The following is a 19,414-nucleotide window of genomic DNA, read 5'->3' on the forward strand; positions in this document are numbered from 1 at the left end:
GACTCTCATACATTTAGAGTCAATGGGAAAAGATTGAAACTATATGTGGGCATGGATGAATCCAAGTAAGTGTCAGTGATCCATCTGACTGAACCTTAGAGGTCGAGCTAGCCTTAAATGCGCTCATCTGAGTCATGCCGCGACATTAAATCAGGTGCTGCGTGGGAGGCAATCCATGATTTATGTTGTTTTCTTTTCTTTTGTTTGATGTTGTATCAGATGTGTAGTAAACTAACATCCTTATAAAAAATAAAACAAAAAAGTTCATGACCGCGACCGTGGTAATTAACGAGTATTCTATTTTAGGATTTCTCGATCCACCGTGACTGCAGTGAAATGCAAACATTCTGTTTCACCCCACCCCCCACACTCACCACGGTGATTCGTGACAAGTCTGTCGCCCAGGTAAGTCACGTTTTAAAAAGATTTTTTTTATTTATTTTCTTTTCATCTCCTCTTAAACACTAAAACCCACCCGCCCCGCCCTCACTTTCCCCATTATTCTCTCTCTCTACAAGCCCAAAACTAACATCTCTCTCTTTCTTCTTCTTCTCTCCAAGCCCTAACCCATTCTTATCACACACACACACACTTCTACAAGACCCCGTCTTTCATCAATCTCAATTTCTACAAGCCTAGGTATGTCAAGCTTCTCCTCTCCCTTCTTGTGATTCTCTATTTTGCAATTTTCATGTTTGAATTGTGTAGTATTTATAATTAGATTTTTTTGGTTTTCTTTTCTGCTTTTTAGTAGGTTATGTGAAACATGTTGTCGAGAAGAGTGTAGTATTGTTGTATAAAGTTAATTGTTGTGGGGTGGAATGGTGAAGTGAGAATGGCTGATTTGGGGGAAGAGTTGATGGTTCCATGGGGCTAGGTGTGTTAGATTAGAGACCATACTCACAAGGTGTTTGTGAAATTGCCCCAATGGAGTTGTAATGGCTAATGTGACCATGGTGGTGGTGAAGTCTGAGTAACCACCCTTGGTTCACTCAACTCAAACCCTTACTAATAGTAGCCTCTGTTTTATCAGGTACAATACATCAGTCTAGGAAGCGACGTACCACAGGTTCCTCCGCTAGTGGACCTGGCAGTTCTTCTAGATCTCGGGGCCAAGCTAGTGCGGAACAGTTTGACCATACTAGGTTTGTTTCCAAAGTAGCTCAGGACAGGTTTAACGCTAAGGGATCCAAGAAATTGTTACCTGAAGTACACATTGACCGGCAAGCCTTGCAAGTGGAATGCCCAAGTATCTTTGCAGAGTTGAGGAGGTGTCAGCTGGACATTTTCTTTGATGAACCAGAGGAGGCGAATGTACTGATGGTAAGGGAGTTTTACGCAAACTGCCCGGAGCATGTTGATAGGGTGGTCACAGTACAAAACACTCGGGTGAATGCATCCCTTGAGGCTATCCGCTGAGTGTACCGGCTGCCGGTATTCACTGGGGATACAGATTATTACTAGGCTACTCACCGCCCAACTATCTAGTGGGCACTGATTCTTGAAGCAATATGTGTGGCTGATAGGGAGCCAATATGGATAAAGCACCGAATTACACTGAACTCCTAGTCTCTCAATTGGGAAGCTAAGTGTTGGCTCACCATTATCAACAGTTGTTTGCTGCCCTCCAGCAACACTACCTATGTCAATAGGCTAATGGCAGCGGCTATCTATTGTTTTATGACGCACCATGATTTTGATGTGGCCAAGCTCCTTCATGATGAGATGTTCATTCGCTCCCCAGAAGTACTCAAAGGGTTTTACTTCCCCTCTCTGGTTACCTAGTTGTATCGTGCTGCACGAGTTCCTAATCCCATAGTAGATGGGAAGTTGCAATTGAAAGCCCTATTTCGGGCTAGCAAAATCACAGTTGGGAGAGAGCCGATAATGGTGGTTAATGATGATGATGATGATGATGATGATGAGGATGCTGAGGACATTGCCGCCCCACCACAGCCAAGTGCTGAAGAGGCGGGCCCAATACAGGCCCACCGAAGTACCCGCATGACAGCCCTGGAACAAGATATGACTGGCCTACGCACTTCGGTCACTGACCTGGGTACTAGAGTTGACAATTTGACTACTCAACATGCTAGGTTGGAGAAAAAGATCATGGGCTGGCTCCGAGCACTAGGACGAGTGTGTCACCTTGATCCTAGCACCGTCTCTTATCAGGATTGAGCACAGGGAAGTCCCCTTAATTTGATTTATAATCTTTGACATGGGGACATGCCAAAACTTTAAAGTGTGGGGTGGGAGATGGTTGTTGTTGTATAATTTTATAAAATTATTTGGTATTGTTGTTGTTGGGTATTTTTGGTTGATGTTTATTAAATGTGCCTTAGCCCGAAGACGGACACCTCTCGACAGGTCTCTTGAGGGACTTAGGTCGAACAAAAAAAAAGATTTTCGTTTGTTAGGTAGTGTAGCAAATCCCCCTTGATTTTTCTTTAAACCATGGTCCTTTATCAAGGGTTTCTATTTGAACCAGGTGTAGTTAATATTTTTCTTTTTAGTTTAGGAAGTCTTGGGCGAGAAACAAAAATGGAAATAGGGACCCTTAACTCTATGATACCTTGAATAAAGACTGCTTTAATGTGACACTTAGGCTCTTTAGTTGACTCAAAGAAGGCCTTAAATTGTGTGTTCCTCAATGGTTCAAGTACTTAGAACAGAGTGTGTGATGATCCTAACTGAATTAAGTCATGTGCCATGTGTGCGTGAGGCTTTCTGTATTCTGTGTTAACATTCAATGCCTAGAACTTGCCCTGTATGTGTACAAAGCGAAATGGTAGCCTCGTTTGGTCTGGAAAGTGATATAAACATTTCTTTGCTTAACCTTTCTATGTATGCTTGTTCCCACCTAACTGTATATACCCTAGCCAACCCCGTTGAGCCTGTAAGCCTATTTTCCTTGGAAACCACATTACAAGTCTAACCCGCGTTTAAATAGCCTATCTTGTTGAACACTATCACCTCTTAAAAGCGCTCAAAGTGTAATGGATATGGAAAAATATAAGTGTAGGGTGGTTGGTTGGGCTGTTAAGTAGAATTAAGGGGACATAAAAAGAAAAAGGTGCATTGGATGATAAACAACATTAGAAGCCATAAAAAAAAAGAAAAAAAAGTGTGCCTAAATAAAAAAAGAAAATAAAGGGGGTAACACAATAATGCAATGGTGGAATGAAGGTGTGACAAAGTTAAGAGCTTAAAAGTACACAATGTAGTGGAGTGCTTAGGGAGGTGTAGTCACTATACCCATATGTATCCTACCCGTCTCGCAGCCAATATTACATCCAAATAAAGTCCTATTTGATTCTAGGCCGAATGAGCTCGATTAGTCGAGTATTACACTACGGGCAAGCCTATGGTGCGTTGTTTGTGGCATAAGAAGTTGTTTCTGAAGGTGAGTGAAATGTTGTATTTGAGTTCCTCTGTATGTGGTTTGTAAATGATATAAGTCTCTTTTTAGAGAGTAGGCACATGATTCATGAAGGGAAGTTAAGTCTGGACCTCTGACTAAGAGTAGGAGAGCTGTTTAGGGGTATTGCGTGGCTAGAAAAGAGTCCACTCTTGAGGTGAGGAGGTTGCACTGAGGTAGTCTACCCATGTGAAGTATTCTTGGTATAAAGAGTAGGGGAGGTATCCTGTGATGATTAGGCCAATAGAGTGTGGTTTGTTGCTAGAGGACTAACAACGGTTTAAGTGTGGGGTGTTGATAGTAGGCTATAGAGACGCTATTTACACTCTAAATGAACCATACTTTATTGTTATTTTAAATACAAAATGATAACAAAATACTCTAACTGGTGTTCTTTTGCTTTGCAGGAACTAATCCAAGTTAGGAAGAGACTATGGAGTGTTTTAGAGTCAATAATGTGGATATAAGGCCAATCAAGAAGAACCCAAATGAAAATAAGCAAGAAAGTGGCAAAGGATGACTGGACAAGGGGCCACCATGACCGCGGTCGGCCGCGGCTGGAACGCGGTAGGACAAATGAGTGAGGCTGAATGGATGCATTTCACCGCGGTCGCGCCGATTTCTGCCACGGTCGCGGTTGACTGTGTAATCGCCCAAAAATTTGGGGACTAAAGTGTAAATTGGGGGAAACTTATCCTAACCCTTTATAAATTCAACAAACTCGCCCAAGCAAAGGTTAAACATGTTTTTAGACTGAATTAGAAGCAAGAACAAGTGTGAGAAGATCAAGCCACCATTAGAGTTTTTCAATCATCTTCTTGTTATCATTAGTTGTGAATTATGAATACTTCTATGTTTTTATCTTGCTTTGCTATGAGTAGTTAATTATTTAGTCTAGGGTTTTGATGTAACTTGTTGAGGGATGAACTTCTTGTTGTGTTAATATAGTTTGCCCAGTTTAATCTCTATTTGTTCAACTATGTTTTTGTTATAGTTAATTGACAGGATCTTCAATTAGTTGTGCCTATTTAATATGTATTACTCGGAAGAGAGTGCATATTTAGGTAGTTGTTGAACAACACCACTCCCAAAGTATATGACGAATCAATGACCTAGGGATTAAAGGTGGGATTAGGGATAACGAAACCTTGGGTGCGATCTAAGTGAGCTGTAAGAAAAGTCAGCTAGCGTAACTCAGGAGAGTGCGTCTAGTAAATTGTCATAATTACTCAGGAGAGATTTACGGTAGTAAGAGTGGTCATGATTGATAGAGACAATTAGGCAAGTCTATGCGAAACATAACATGAAGGGATTCCATCAATAGGGAAAATCACAACCTTAGATCCTTCTCTTATTTGTTTACAACTCAGTCATAGTTAGCTTTTAGTTACTTAAATTTATTCAGTTATAGTTAGTAAAAATATCACCAATTGTTATTCAAAATATCTGGGAAGTTGATTACGAAGAATTCAGTGAGTCCGACAAAAGTAATTGGTAGGTTACTTCCCTGTGGATTCGACTCTAGGCTAAATACTCAGATTATATTTGCAACGACCGCGTGCCCTTTTTATAAGGCATAGTTGGGCGTGATCAACAGGCTTGCTGAAGGAGTTAGGGGTGATCATCTCTCAACCTGTGAAGTTGTTGTATGATAGTAAAACATCCATACAAATTGCTTCCAATCAAATCTACCATGAACGGACAAAACACATTGAAATTGATTGTCACTTTGTGAGAGGCACTATTAAAAGCGGGCTGATATTACCAGAACATGTCAACACAAAAGACCAACTAGCTAATTTACTGACCGAAGCTCTAGGAACTACACAACATCAGTCACTTATGTCTAAGCTTGGAGTGTTTGATATATTCCACCCTCCAGCTTGAGGGGGAGAATTAAAATAGTGTGAAGATTAGGCAGTTAGTTATATCTTTTAATTATTGTTCATGTAGTTAGTTAACATTGTTGATAGTCGGTTAGTGAGTGGCACATGAAGTGTATGTGATCCGGCTGAATGTAGTTGTATAAAAGTATGTGTCTTGTGCATTTTGTGCAATGAAAATTAGATCTTCTTCCTCTCATTTTATCCTCTAGATTCCAGAACATTCCTCTTCGTAGATAAGCCCTAACTCTTCTATTTCTGTCAATTGAGCTGAGATTCACAAAGTTTATTGATAGTAGGCAAGAATTATGTAGTTTAGCACCCATTGACGCTCTAAATTAGCTGCACGTTATTGATAATTAAATGTTAAATGTTAACAAATTGCTCTAATCAAGAACTTTCTGCTTTGTAGGAGCAATTGCGGGCTATGAGGACATTAAGGAGTATTTTGGAGTTAATATGGAGCAACGAAGGCCAATTGGAGGTGAGAACATAAAAGAAAAAGGAAAAAATGAAAGGCAGAACTAAACTCCAGGTGTGCGGGCCATCCGCAGCCGCGCACAAGCTGAGCTCGTCAGGCAGAAAGAGAGTCAATGTGCGCGGTCCATCCACCGTCCAACCGCGACCGCGCACGGCTCTGCGAAGATTTTATTTCAGGGGCAATTTTGTAATTCTAGAGGCAGCCCTCCTAGACCTATAAGAATCCCAGCTCGCCCAAGAAAGGGGTATCGAGGTTTTTGAAGGCAAGAACAGGCAAGAAGCAAGGCGGAAGATTCGGCATAGAGTTTTTACTTTTCTTCCTCTTGTTTCTATCATTGATGATGAATTCTATTGTTATGATTGTGAAAACGATTATGCATAGCTAAACTCCTAATCTAGGGTTTTGATGGAACCTCTTGGAGGATGAATTTGTTGTTATGTTAATATAGATTTGCCATAGTATTTTCTCTATTTGTTCAACTATATTGTAATTGTTGTTGATTGAATGGCCCTCAATCGACTATACCTATTTAGTATTTATTACTCGCTGGACAGTGCATATTTAGGTAGTTGTTGAACAACACCAGTCCTAACATATATGAGGGATCAATACGAAGGGTTTAAAGGTGGGATTAAGGATAACAAAACCTTAAGTGCGATCTAAGTGAGTTGTAACTAAGGCTAGCTAGCGTAATTTGGGAGAATATATCTAGTATATTGTTGTAATTACTTGGGAGAGAGTTACGATAGTCAGAGTGCTTATGATCGATAGAGAAGACTTAGGTAAATTTATAGCAAACATAGTGGAAAGGATTCCGACAATAGGGGAAATCAGAACCTTAGATCATTCCAATTCTAGTTTACAACCCATTCATAGTTATCTCTTAACTATTACATTGTTATTACATAATATTTAGTTAGTAAACATCCAATCTATTACTTAAATATCTCCAAAGATTGAATACGTGAATTTGTGTAAGTCCAATGGCTGTGATTGATAGGTTAATTCCCTGTGGAATTCGACTCCGGAGTTATTAACCGGAATATATTTGCAGCGATCGTTTTGTCCTTTTTATAAGGCATAGTTGGGCATGATCAAGTTTTGGCGTTGTTGCCGGGTAATTAACGATGTTATTAATTGCAATTAAAAAGAAGTGCAAAAAATTCTTATTGTAGTCAATTTTCTTCAATTTAAATTGATCATTGAAATTCTAATGTTTGTAGTCTTGGTTGTTACAGGTGTATGCCTAGAAACTCCATGCCTAGAAACTCCTTAAGAACTGGTGAATTATTTGAAGCATTATCATATCGTTAGAAAGTTTTCAAGGCATTGAATCGTGCAAACAGGAAAGGCAAACAACAATAGAACTCATCCGGAAAAATCGAACCAGACATGGAAGAGGATCATCTAAACAATAGAAACAACGTGAATGACCCAAACGATCAGAGTGTAGTACCTCTTGTGCCGAAGCAGCACTATCTGATTGGGCACAATAGACCATTGACAACTTAGCAACTGCCATTGTAGTTCCTCAAATACAAGCAGATTCATTCCAGATCACAAATAACATGCTACATTTGTTGCAGAACAAGGGACTGTTCTCTGGGTCATACATTGAAGATCCTCAGCAGCATCTGAAGAATGTCCTATCAATCTATGCCATGCAGAGGCAACATAACATGACACCGAAAGCAATACAGATGTTGTTGTTTCCATTCTCAATGATGGGAGTAGCTCAGACTTGGCTTAATTAACTCCCCATACACTCCATCACTACTTGGGAGGAATTAGTCAAGTAATTTGTGAACAAATTTCACCCATCCAACAAGACTGCTCAGCAAATTGATGACATATTGAGCTTTAGACAGAAACCAACAGAGACGTTACAAGAAACATGAGAGAGATTCAAGGGTCTGCTGGTTACTTGTCCACATCATGGTATTTCAGATCAGATGTTGGGGTAGAGGTTTTACATGGGTTTGGCAGATAGCTTGAAGGCCAATGTTGATACTTCAGCAAGTGGAGCATTTTTGAGCAAAACTTTCAGAGAAAGCAAGATCTTACTTGACAAGATGGCACAAAAATTAGGATGGACGACAAGAAAAGCTCCAATCACTCCTGTAGTTGACTCAGTGGCATTAGGCCCAACTAACTCCATACCTGAAAATATGGTCACTCTATTGACACAAATGAGCATCCTCACCAAAAGGTTGATGAATCAGGACAGAAATAGCAGGTACACATAGTCGATGCAACTAATGGGGGTTTATGTACATCATGCATTAATCAACCATATGTCTGCTCGTGGAGTGCTGAGGTGATAACCAACAATATCAAGAGAACATGAATTATGTGGCCAACTATGGGGGACAAAGACAAGGTGGTCAAAATTGGGGTCAGCAGAATCAACAATATAGACCAGCTCAGTAGCAGTACAACAATAGCAATAACCTTGGGGCTATCTGACCACATGGTAAAATTGTGCCTTACCAAAGGTAACAGGGTTACAACCAGTAAAATCAGTAGCAGGCTTATCAATAACCTCAACAACAACAGATTGTGAGACACAAAGATAGGTTTGCTAAACTTGAGGGAATGATGCAACAAGTGATTGGGTCCACTGGAAAACTAACTGATAAAGTAGACTCACATGAATCAGTGATAAAGAATATTGAGATCCAATTAGGACAAATTTCTATGGCCTTAAATAATCATCCCCACGGGACATTACTTGTAGATACCCAAATCAATACAACAGAGCAGGGCCCGAAGCAGCTGATGGCAGTGAGTCTCTGAAATGGTAGAGACTTAGATCTGGAGCAAGAAATTGCTCGCGAAAGCAGACCGACTGAGACACTGGTACCAGTACCCATTGAGATAGATGATTCAGTAGGGTTAACTGAGGTGACGGTATAGTATGTGCAAGAGAAGACCAACAAATAAGAAGAAGTTGTGAAAGAGACTGAGGTTGCACCAGAACCGATAGTAGAAGCAGTGCCTGAACAAGAAAAAAAATCAAATCACAGGGAATAAGTGACCTCCAGCACCATTCCCACAGAGATTGGCCAAGTATCAGAAAGATGAGCAGTACAAGAAATTCTTGGAGATGTTGAAGCAAATTAAGGTAAACATTCCATTGATTGATGTTTTAAAGGAGATGCCTGGTTATGCAAAAATTATGAAGGACTTGATGTCCCGTAAGTTTGACTTTCAATACTTGGCCACAGTTACATTGACTCAGACCTGTAGTGCTGTTGTGACAAGACCCATAGCTGAGAAGTTATCTGACCTAGAGAGTTTCACAATCCCATGCACGATAGACAACTATGCATTTGCTAAGGAACTATGTAATCTAGGGGGCAAGCATAAAACTCATGCCCCTAGATATCTACAAAAGGCTATGCATTGGGAGAGCTAGACCCATGTCTATGTTACTACAATTAGCTGACCGGACAGTGAAGAGGCCCTCTGGCTTTCTGGATGATGTATTAGTACAGGTTGAGAAGTTTGTGTTCCCAATAGATTTTATTATTTTAGACTGTCGGGTTGACGAGGAAATTCCCATGATTTTGGGAAGACCATTCCTGGCCACTAGGAGAGCGTTGATTGTTTGTGAAACTAGAGATCTCAAAATGAGGTTAAATGATGAAGATATAACATTCAACGTGCAGAAATCTATGCAAAGACCAAGTTTGGAGGAATTTTGGAGATGCTCTCTAATAGATACCGTGAATGTAATTTTGGAGGAAGAAGATGAGTTATTGAACACTAAAGACCCTTTAGAAGCCTGTCTCATGAACTTAGATGAATCTAATGGTGAGGACTTAGCAGAGTGGGTACTTGCTCTTGAAGGACAAGGTTTTTGGAGAAGGGAGCTCGAATTTGAGCCCATGCACTTAGAGTAAAGAAAAACTCCTCCAGCTAAGCCATCAATAGAAGGGCCACCAAAGTTGGAACTAAAACCACTGCCATCTCATCTCAGGTATGCATTCTTAGGACCTAACTCAACTTTACCTGTTATTATCTCATCTAGTTTGTTAGATGTGCAGGCAGAACAACTTTTGCAGGTACTGACGGAGTGCAAGACTGCAATTGGGTGGACCATTGCAAACATTAAGGGGATCAGCCCGGCCTTCTATATGCATAAGATTTTACTAGAAGATGGGCACAAACCTTCCAGAGAATATTAAAGAAGGCTGAACCCCAACATGAAAGAAGTGGTAAAGAAAGAAGTGATCAAGTGGTTAGATGCGGGAATCATATTCCCCATCTCTGACAGCAACTGGGTTAGCCCAGTTCAGTGTGTGCCAAAAAAGGGAGGTATGACGGTAGTGAAAAATGAGAGGAACGAATTCTCTACACGAACAGTCATAGGTTGGCGAATCTATATGGATTACAGGAAGTTTAACTTGGCTACCAAGAAGGACCATTTCCCACTACCATTAATTGATCAGATGCTAGATAGACTGGAAGAAAGGTCTCACTTTTGCTTTCTGGATGGGTACTCGGGGTATAATTAAATTTCTATTTCCCTAGAGGATAGAGAGAAAAAACGTCATTCACCTGCCCTTATAGTATCTATGCCTTTCGGAGAATGTTGTTTGGCTTATGCAACGCACCCGCCACATTCCAAAGGTGCATGATGGCCATCTTCAAAGGTATGGTAGAGGAGATAATGGAGGTTTTCATGGATGACTTCTCAGTGGTAGGGAACTTATTAGATGATTGCCTTGCGAACTTGAGAAGAGTTTTGAAAAGGTGTATCGAGACTAATCAGGTACTCAACTAGGAAAAGTGTAATTTCATGGTATAGGAAAGTATAGTCTTTGGGCACCTAGTGTCAAGTAAAGGTAAGGTGGATCATGCAAAGGTTGATGTGATAGAAAAGCTTCCACCACCCACTTCGGTCAAAGCAATCAGAAGTTTCCTTGGGCACGCCGGTGTATCGAGTGACTATGTTGTGGGAGCAGTTCTTGGGCAGCGAAAAGATAAAATCATGCATCCAATATACTACGCATGTAGGACCCTGAGTGGAGCCCAACAAAAATTACACTTTGACCGAGATGGAGATACTGGCAGTGGTGTTCGCATTTGACAAATTCAAGTCATACTTGATAGGCTCGAAGGTAATTGTTTACAATGACCATGCTGCTCTCAGGTACTTAATCGAGAAGAAGGAGTCAAAACCGTGTTTGATTCGATGGGTGCTACTGCTGCAAGAATTTGATTTTGAATCTGTGACCGAAAGGGAACGGAGAACCAAGTAGCTGATCATTTGTCTAGGCTGGAAGGAGCCGAAAATAAGGTTGAGGTAGAAGAGATTCTGGAAATTTTCCTAGATGAACAACTACTAGCCACGAGTCTCGAGGAAGAACCATGGTATGCAGATATTGCAAACTACCTGGCGAGTGGTATTGTTCCTTATGACATTTCTATGTTCAAAAGAAAAAGTTCTTTCGTGATTGTCGTATGTATTATTGGGATAAACCTTATCTGTTCAGGATTTGTATTGATAACATGATCCAGATGTATCCCCGAGATAGACTAGTCTTCTATTTTGCAGGCATGTCTTGTATCACCATATGGTGGGCACTTTGGGGGAGTAAGGACAGCTGCGAATGTCTTAGAGTTGGGCTTCTACTGGCCAACATTGTTCAAAGATGCACATTTATGGATAAAGGGGTGTGATGAATGCCAACGAACTGGGAATATTTCCCGCCGACATGAGATGTCTATGTACCTAATTCAGGAGGTAGAAGTGTTTGATGTATGGCAGATCGATTTCATGGGGCCTTTTGTCAGCTCATATGGCAACAAGTACATACTCGTCGCTGTGGACTACGTATCCAAATGGGTGGAAGTTACAACACTCCCTACAAATGATGCAAATGGGGTAACTGGTTTTTTGAGAAAGAACATATTAACCCAATTTGGCACCCCAAGGGCAATAATCAGTGACGGAGGCACTCACTTTTGTAATCGAGCCTTCACAAAGTTGCTGGAGAAGTACGATGTATGCCACAAGGTGGCCACCCCATATCATCCACAAACAAGCGGGCAAGTGGAAGTTTCGAACAGAGAAATAAAGAGTGTGCTGACTAAGACTGTGAATGCTACTAGAACAGATTGGGCGAGGAAGTTAGATGATGCACTTTGGGCTTATTAAACTGCTTTCAAAACTCCAATCGGCATGTTGCCATACAAGTTGGTGTTTAGGAAGGTATGTAATTTATCGGTAGAGTTGGAGCATAGAGCTTGGTGGGCATTGAGACAGTTGAATCTTGATATTGAAGCTGCGGGAACAAGTCAAGTAACTAGTTTGCACGAGCTTGATGAGTTCAGGATATCACGCTTTTGAGAGCACAAGATTACATAAGGAGAGAATAAAGATGATACATGATAGAAATATTATTGAGAGGAATTTTAAACCTGGAGATACAATATTGCTATACAACTCACGACTGAGGTTATGTCCAGGCAAATTGAAATCATGATGGCCAGGGCCTTTTCGTATGGTTGAAATTCACCCCACGGGTGCCGTAGAGATTGTTGTGGGTAATGACTCTCGCACGTTCAGAGTCAATGGACATAGATTAAAACATTATGTGGGCATGGATGAAGCAAAGGTAGTGTCAGTGACCCATTTGATCGAGCCTTCGATGTTGAGCGTACTTTAAATACACTTATCTGCATCGTGCCACGACGTTAACTAAGGCGCTTGTTGGCAGGCAACCCAATTCATAGTGATTTTTAATGTAGTTAGAATTTTTCTTTTTATTTTGTTTTTGTTAGGTACTAAAAAGTTGCAGATGAGTTTGGGCGAGTGATAAGTACACTAGGCATTGAAGGGATCAAACCGAAGATATGTAAAAAGTGGCGAAAGAGGAAAAAAAATCCGGAGGTCAGGTCTGCGGTCGCGCTCAAACCGTGCATATTGCATTTCACACTACCCGCGTACATTGCAACATCTGCAACCGCGGATCGTCTGCAAGCTTAGTTAGCGTTATTTTTTTGATTTACTCTTTTTATTTTATTCTTAATATTCTAATTACTAATGCCCCCACCTGATATCCCCTAACCCATTTTTCTTAAATCTAATACGCGATCCCCTACCCCAAACCCTCCCTTACAAATCAAAACACATAATCCTTTTCTCTCTTCCAAAAGAATTCCAACCCTTCTACCCCCCCCCCCCCAGTATCGATTCCCGCTCCCCTCCCCACTCTACCCTCTACTCTCTTCTAATATCTTCCCCTCACATAACATACTTACAACTCCACCAGGTAAGGGCACTTGTTTACATTCTTGTTGGGTTATTTGAGTTCTTAGTTATATAATTGTTTTCTTCTTATTTTGTAGTATATTTCTTCTAGTATTGTGCTCTAGTTACCCTAGTGGGTTTGTCGAGGATGTAGTAGATGTGTCTCTTCACATGTGCGGTTGACATTGGGTTATTTGTGGTTGAGTTGGGATTATCAAATTGTTATTTGGGGGTTCCGGTGAATTGTACACATCAAGTGTTTGTTTAAATGCCATGGTGAGTCATGACTATAATGTGTGACCAATTGTGTGGATCAAGTCTGAGTAACCGCCTTTGGTTTACATCTCTTGTGTTTTGCTGCTAATGATCTTTATTTCAGGTAGTATGACGCCCTCCAAGAAATGCCGAATCACCGGTGCTTCCTCAAATGGCCAAGCTGGATCCTCCAGTCCACATGCTTCATCTCCTGCTCGTCAGTATGACAGTACCAAGTTCATCTCCAGCGCGACTCAAGACCATTTTGGTCATAAGGCTTCCAAGAAGCCCATACCGGAGAGGGGTATTGATATAGGGTCTCTCCAATATAACTGTCCCAACATGTACAATGAATTGGTCCAGCGCGGGCTTGATATTTTCTTTGAAGAACCGGATGAAGCTAATTTGATGGTTGTGCGGGAGTTTACGCGAATCTTCCATAACATGTGAACGATGTTTGCACGGTGCGAAAGAAAAATGTGGACGCATCTGTTGATGCCATTTGAAGATCTTACCAGCCGCCAATGTTCGGGCAGGACCCTGGGGCGGAGGACTACTATGAAGTCCATGGAAGATGATTCACCACGTGGGAATTGTTCTTTGAAACAATATGTGTGCCCAACAAGGAAGTTGTATGGATTATACCTGGAAAGAAGTTTCATTCGGCGACACTCACCTTTGAAGGGAAGTGTTGGCTGTATGTCATCAATAGCCGCATGCTCCCTTTTTCCAACAGCATTGAAGTGAATGGTCCCAGGGCTACATTGATCTGGTGCTTCATGAATAGCCACAATTTTGACATAGCCAAGATTATGCACGAAGAGATGTTCATCTGTTGTCCAGTGCGGCGATATGGTTTCTTCTTCCTTTCCCTAGTCACTAGATTATGTCGAGTAGCATGGGTGCCGGAGAACTTGAGAATAGATGGAAAAGTCAATAAAGAAACAAAGTTTTGGGCGGATAAAGTGACCATTGGAAAAGACCCTGTCATACTTGGAGGTGTGAATAGTGATGATTCTGATGCGCTAGAGAAAGGTGATGAAAGGCAGAAGGAAGTTGAGGCAGTGTCTCCCACACATGAGCAAGTTGCAGAGGCAGAGGGAACATCTATGGTCGGTCAGGATACGCGGATGACAGCCTTAGAGCATGAAATGGCAGGGTTGCGCACTTCTTCACAGACTTGGGGACTCGGGTGGATGCTTTGTCCACCCAAAATGCTAAATCGGACTAAAAGATCATGGCTTGGCTACATGCGCTGGGGACAGCCTGCCATCTCTACCCCGACATTGTCTTCGATACGGACTGATGTACCAGGGAAGTTTCCTTTACCTCGCATTACTTTATTTTTTTATGACATGAGGACATGACATCCTTTTAAGTGTGGGGTGGGGATACTTCGTTTGTATGTTGTATATATATAGGAATGTAGCTTGATTGTGGTCTTTGGTTAGTTGTCTGAATGTGTGAATGTGAAAAAAAATAATTTTCAAATTTTTGACTTGTCTCGACGACGGATATCATTCGACAGGTTTCTTGAGGGTATAAATCGCTAAAAAAAATTCTTTTGTAGGTAGTATATCAATTTCCCCTTGGTTTTTGTTTGGATCATGGTTCTTTTCCAAGGGTTTTATTTGAACTGGGTGTATTTAGTTTTTAATTTTTAGTTATGTACTTGTGGGCTATGGGCTGAAATAGAAGGAGGATCTCTTAACGCCGTTATGCCTTGAATACAGTAGGTACTTTAGTGTGATCCTTAGGCTCAATTGTTGACTCTTGTTAGAGTGCCTTAAATTGTATGTTCTTAATTTGGCTTAAGTACCCTGACTAGAGTGTTTCGATGATCCAATATGGAGTGAGTCATGTGCCATGTGTGTGTGTGTGAGGATTGTTATATTCTGTGTACTGCATCTGATGCCTAGAACTTGCCCCGTGTGTTTACAAAGGGAAATAGTAGTTTTGTTCAGTCTTGAAAATGATACCGGCGTTTCTTTGTTGAGTCAGATATGTATATTTTACCCGCTTAATTGTTATGTATCGTAGTTAACCCCTTTGAACCTATAATCTAATTCTTTGGCAGCCATATTACAAGCCTTACCCATTTGTTTGAATTAACCATATATTTGAACTTTTTAACCTCTCATGAGCACTTCAATTGTTATGAACTTTGTAATAGTTAAAGTGTGGGGTGGGTGGTTTAGCTTTTGAGTGGAACTAATGAGATAAGGAGAAAGGTGCACTGGTTTGAAAAAGTAAGAGCCACTAGTAAAAAAATAGAAAAGAAAGGAAAGAATAGTTGCATTGTTGAGAGAAAAAAAATATAGATAAGTGGTGGTTCTTGATGTAAGTGTGCTTAAAGAAGTATGGGGAAATACACATTGATGAAAAGGTGGAGTTTGGTTTGACATAATTAGGGTCTTAAATGTTAAAATGTATGTATTAAAATGCTGAGAAAGGTGTAGTCACTCTTATATCTAAATGTACCCTACCCGTCCCGCAGCCTACATTACAACCAAATGAAGTCCTACTTGATCCTAGACTGAATGAGCTCGATTAGTAGAGTAGTACACTACGGGCAAGCCTATGGTGCATTTTTTGTGGCATATGAATGTTCTTTCTAAGTGTGAGTGAATTCTTTCTATCTTGAGTTCCTAATTGTTCTTAACTTTTATTGTGTGTGGAACTACTCTCGTTTGTTATGTGAGGGCACTTGATTCACGAAAAAAAGGTGAGTCTTAACCTCTGCGTTAGAGTAAGTAAGTTAGGAATATTGCGTGGCATATGAGAGTCAACTCTTGAGGCAAAGATGTTACACTACTAGGCTCAATCTTTGTGAAATGTTCTTGGTGTGACGAGTTAGGGAAGTCGGCCAGTGAAGTTAAGCCTCTGTAGAGTGTGGTTGATTTCTCGGGGAAGAGCAATGGTTTAAGTCTGGGGTGTTGATAGTAGGTGAGAATTATGTAGTTTAGCGACCATTAACGCTCTAAATTAGCTGAACTTTATTGATAATTAAATGTTAAATGATAACAAATTGCTCTAATCAAGAACTTTCTACTTTGTAGGAGCAATCCCGGGCTACGAGGACATTAAGGAGTATTTTGGAGTTAATATGGAGCAACGAAGGCCAATTAGAGGTGCGCGCGCAAAAGAAGAAGGAAAAATGAAAGGCAAAACTAAACTCCAGGTGCGCGGGCCATCCTCGGCCGCTCACAGGCCGCGCTCATCAGGCAAAAAGAGAGTCAATGTGCGCGGTCCATCCGCGGTCCAACCGCGGCCACGCACGGGTCTCCGAAGATTTTATTTCAGGAGCAATTTTGTAATTCCAGAGGTGGCTCTCCTTGGCCTATAAGAAGCCCAGCTCGCTCAAGAAGGGGGTATCGAGGTTTTTGAAGGCAAGAACAGGCAAGAAGTAAGGCGGAAGATTCGGCATAGAGTTTTTACTTTTCTTCCTCTTGTTTCTATCATTGATGATGAATTCTATTATTATGATTGTGAAAACGATTATGCATAGCTAAACTCCTAATCTAGGGTTTTGATGGAACCTCTTGGAGGATGAATTTGTTGTTATATTAATATAGATTTGCCATAGCATTTTCTCTATTGTTCAACTATATTATGACTGTTTTTGATTGAATGGCCCTCAATCGACTGTGCCTATTTAGTATTTATTACTCGGGAAAGAGTGCATATTTAGGTAGTTGTTGAACAACACCACTCCTAACGTATATGAGGGATCAATACGAAGTGTTTAAAGGTGGGATTGGGGATAACGAAATCTTGGGTGCGATCTAAGTGAGCTGTAACTAAGGCTAGCTACCGTAATTCAGGAGAATATGTCTAGTATATTGTTGTAATTACTCGAGAGAGAGTTACGACAGTCATAATGCTCATGATCGATAGAGAAGACTTAGGAAAATTTATAGCAAACATAGCGGAAAGGATTCCGACAATAGGGGAAATCAGTACCTTAGATCATTCCAATTCTTGTTTACAACCCATTCATAGTTAGCTCTTAATTACTGCATTGTTATTATGTAATATTTAGTTAATAAATATCCATTCTATTACTTAAATATCTCCGAAGATTGAATACGTGAATTTGTGTAAGTCCAATAGCTGTGATTGATAGGTTAATTTCCTGTTGGATTCGACTCCGGACTTATTAACCGGAATATATTTGCAGCGATCGCTTTGTCCTTTTTATAAAGCATAGTTGGGCATGATGATTCATCCTCAATTTAACATTATATCCCTACCTTGTATGTATAGATTTTTTTCTTACCAATTTCAATATGAGACCAAATTATCTTATCCTCGAACTAAGTACTAGATTACTCACCAACTGTCACGGCCTAAGCTCATGATAAGCATTGTCCGCTTTGGCCCAATAGACCTTACAAATTTATTCCTTAGGCTACAACATCATCGAGCCTAAAATTGCGCATATCATGTGAACTTATGTTGTGCTTTATAAGCTCTTTACTTTCCTTTTCCATTCTGATATAGATTTGCCTAAGATGATATGTGCACACTTTTCTCTCCCATTTGATGTGAGATTCGCCTAAGTTGAATGACATGTGCACCATTTTTTCAGAAGCATGTCAGTCCTGCTTGACCCACCCTCCTCAGCCTGCCTTCCGTCACGGGCGGCACATCAACAAAATCATAAATGGGCTTATATAGAGATTCAATGTGTGCCACCTACACATCATTGGAGAATTTATAGCCACCAGTCCACAACTTCTTTTGTGTGTATTTTGAAACTACAAGTAAATCCAGTAAATATGTTCCACCATCAGTCTATTTTCCTTGCTTCTTAGCTCTTCATAGGATGCAAAATGGGAGTTACTTTCAATTTCCATACTCCATTCTAGAACCATTATCGACTATGATAATATTAGTTTGTTGGATAAGCTATCCCAAAGGTGTCTTTAATAATGTGTGATATTATTTGTTTTAGATCGGATCTATATTCAAAAGGGCTCTTACATTAAGGGTATCCCTACCCGTATGATATTGTTTAATTATTTATTCATTTAATTTTTGTCCAATAAAAAGAAAAGTGAAAATTCCATAATTTCACATCATATTACTCTGTATTTACTCAGAGATGCTATCTTCAATACTTGAAATATACAATTGAAACATGAAGAAAAAAAAAGGAAAATTACCAGATATGTCCATTTATAGGTAGCTCGTTACAAAAATTGGCCAATTGATAAAATATTACTAATATTGGCTAAATTAGCCAATTAGCTATTTGTAGCAAAAAAATATTAAATTTTTGCTTTGTTTTGAGTGGGTGTTATTAGAATAGATTGGGCACAACCTAAGGAGCTTGAATCTCAGTTTTAGGATGATTTAATGAGGTTTTGAGGTGGTTTGAATTGAAAATTCGATAAAAACTGAACATGAAAAAAATGAGATGTGTATTGTAAGCACGTAATTTTTGACCCGCGCAACTTTTAAACGTAGTATTTTTAAAAATATTTGCCTATTTTTATTTTAATAGGATTTAGCCTATTTTTAACTTTTAGTCTAATAGTAGAACATAAAATTCGAAAATACAAAAAAAATTCACCTTTATCTTTTATCTTTCTATTTAAGTTTAGGCCATTAGTGTTTTATAGTAGTATTAATGTAAGTTTGCTATCATTCTAATTAACTTTTCTCTACTTTCGTTTTAATATATAATCTTTGAAAAATGATGGTTTCGTATCAATATAAATTTTATGTTAGTTAAAGTCAATTACTAGTATTCTAGTAGTATTTTGCTATTTATTTTTATCTTTAGAAATGTAATTGAATTTTGGTTTTATCTTGTCTTATTTCAATTAAAGCAATCCATTTTCAACTCATTTTAGGAGGTCTAGCCCATAGAATTTGAGCCCAAAAAACATTGAGCCAAATGCCATGAACCCTTCAACCCTTTCTTCCTCAACCTTGAGACATAATAAAAACCTAGACTTCATCTTCTCAACCTTAGACAACAATGGAGAAAACACAAAAAACCTAGCTAAGCAGCCGCCGCCACCCCACCGGTGAGTTTAGCCGGAAAACCAACAAACTCCCTCCTCTCAAGAGTTGTTGCTCCCTCCTCCGCTCATCGTTCATCG

The 19,414-nt window shown here is 40.0% G+C and overlaps 1 non-coding gene across 1 annotated transcript; it reads right to left on the bottom strand.

Annotated features, from left to right (window-relative positions):
* Positions 1 to 7,621: 7,621 nt before the first annotated feature.
* Positions 7,622 to 7,727, bottom strand: LOC142166649 (small nucleolar RNA R71). The gene has a single exon (XR_012697052.1). It is a non-coding gene; the product is annotated as a small nucleolar RNA R71 (small nucleolar RNA).
* Between the last annotated feature and the right edge of the window lie 11,687 nt (positions 7,728 to 19,414).

The sequence above is a fragment of the Nicotiana tabacum genome, chromosome 11 (genome assembly GCF_000715075.1).
Source record: "Nicotiana tabacum cultivar K326 chromosome 11, ASM71507v2, whole genome shotgun sequence".
In the NCBI taxonomy this organism is placed as follows: domain Eukaryota; kingdom Viridiplantae; phylum Streptophyta; class Magnoliopsida; order Solanales; family Solanaceae; genus Nicotiana; species Nicotiana tabacum.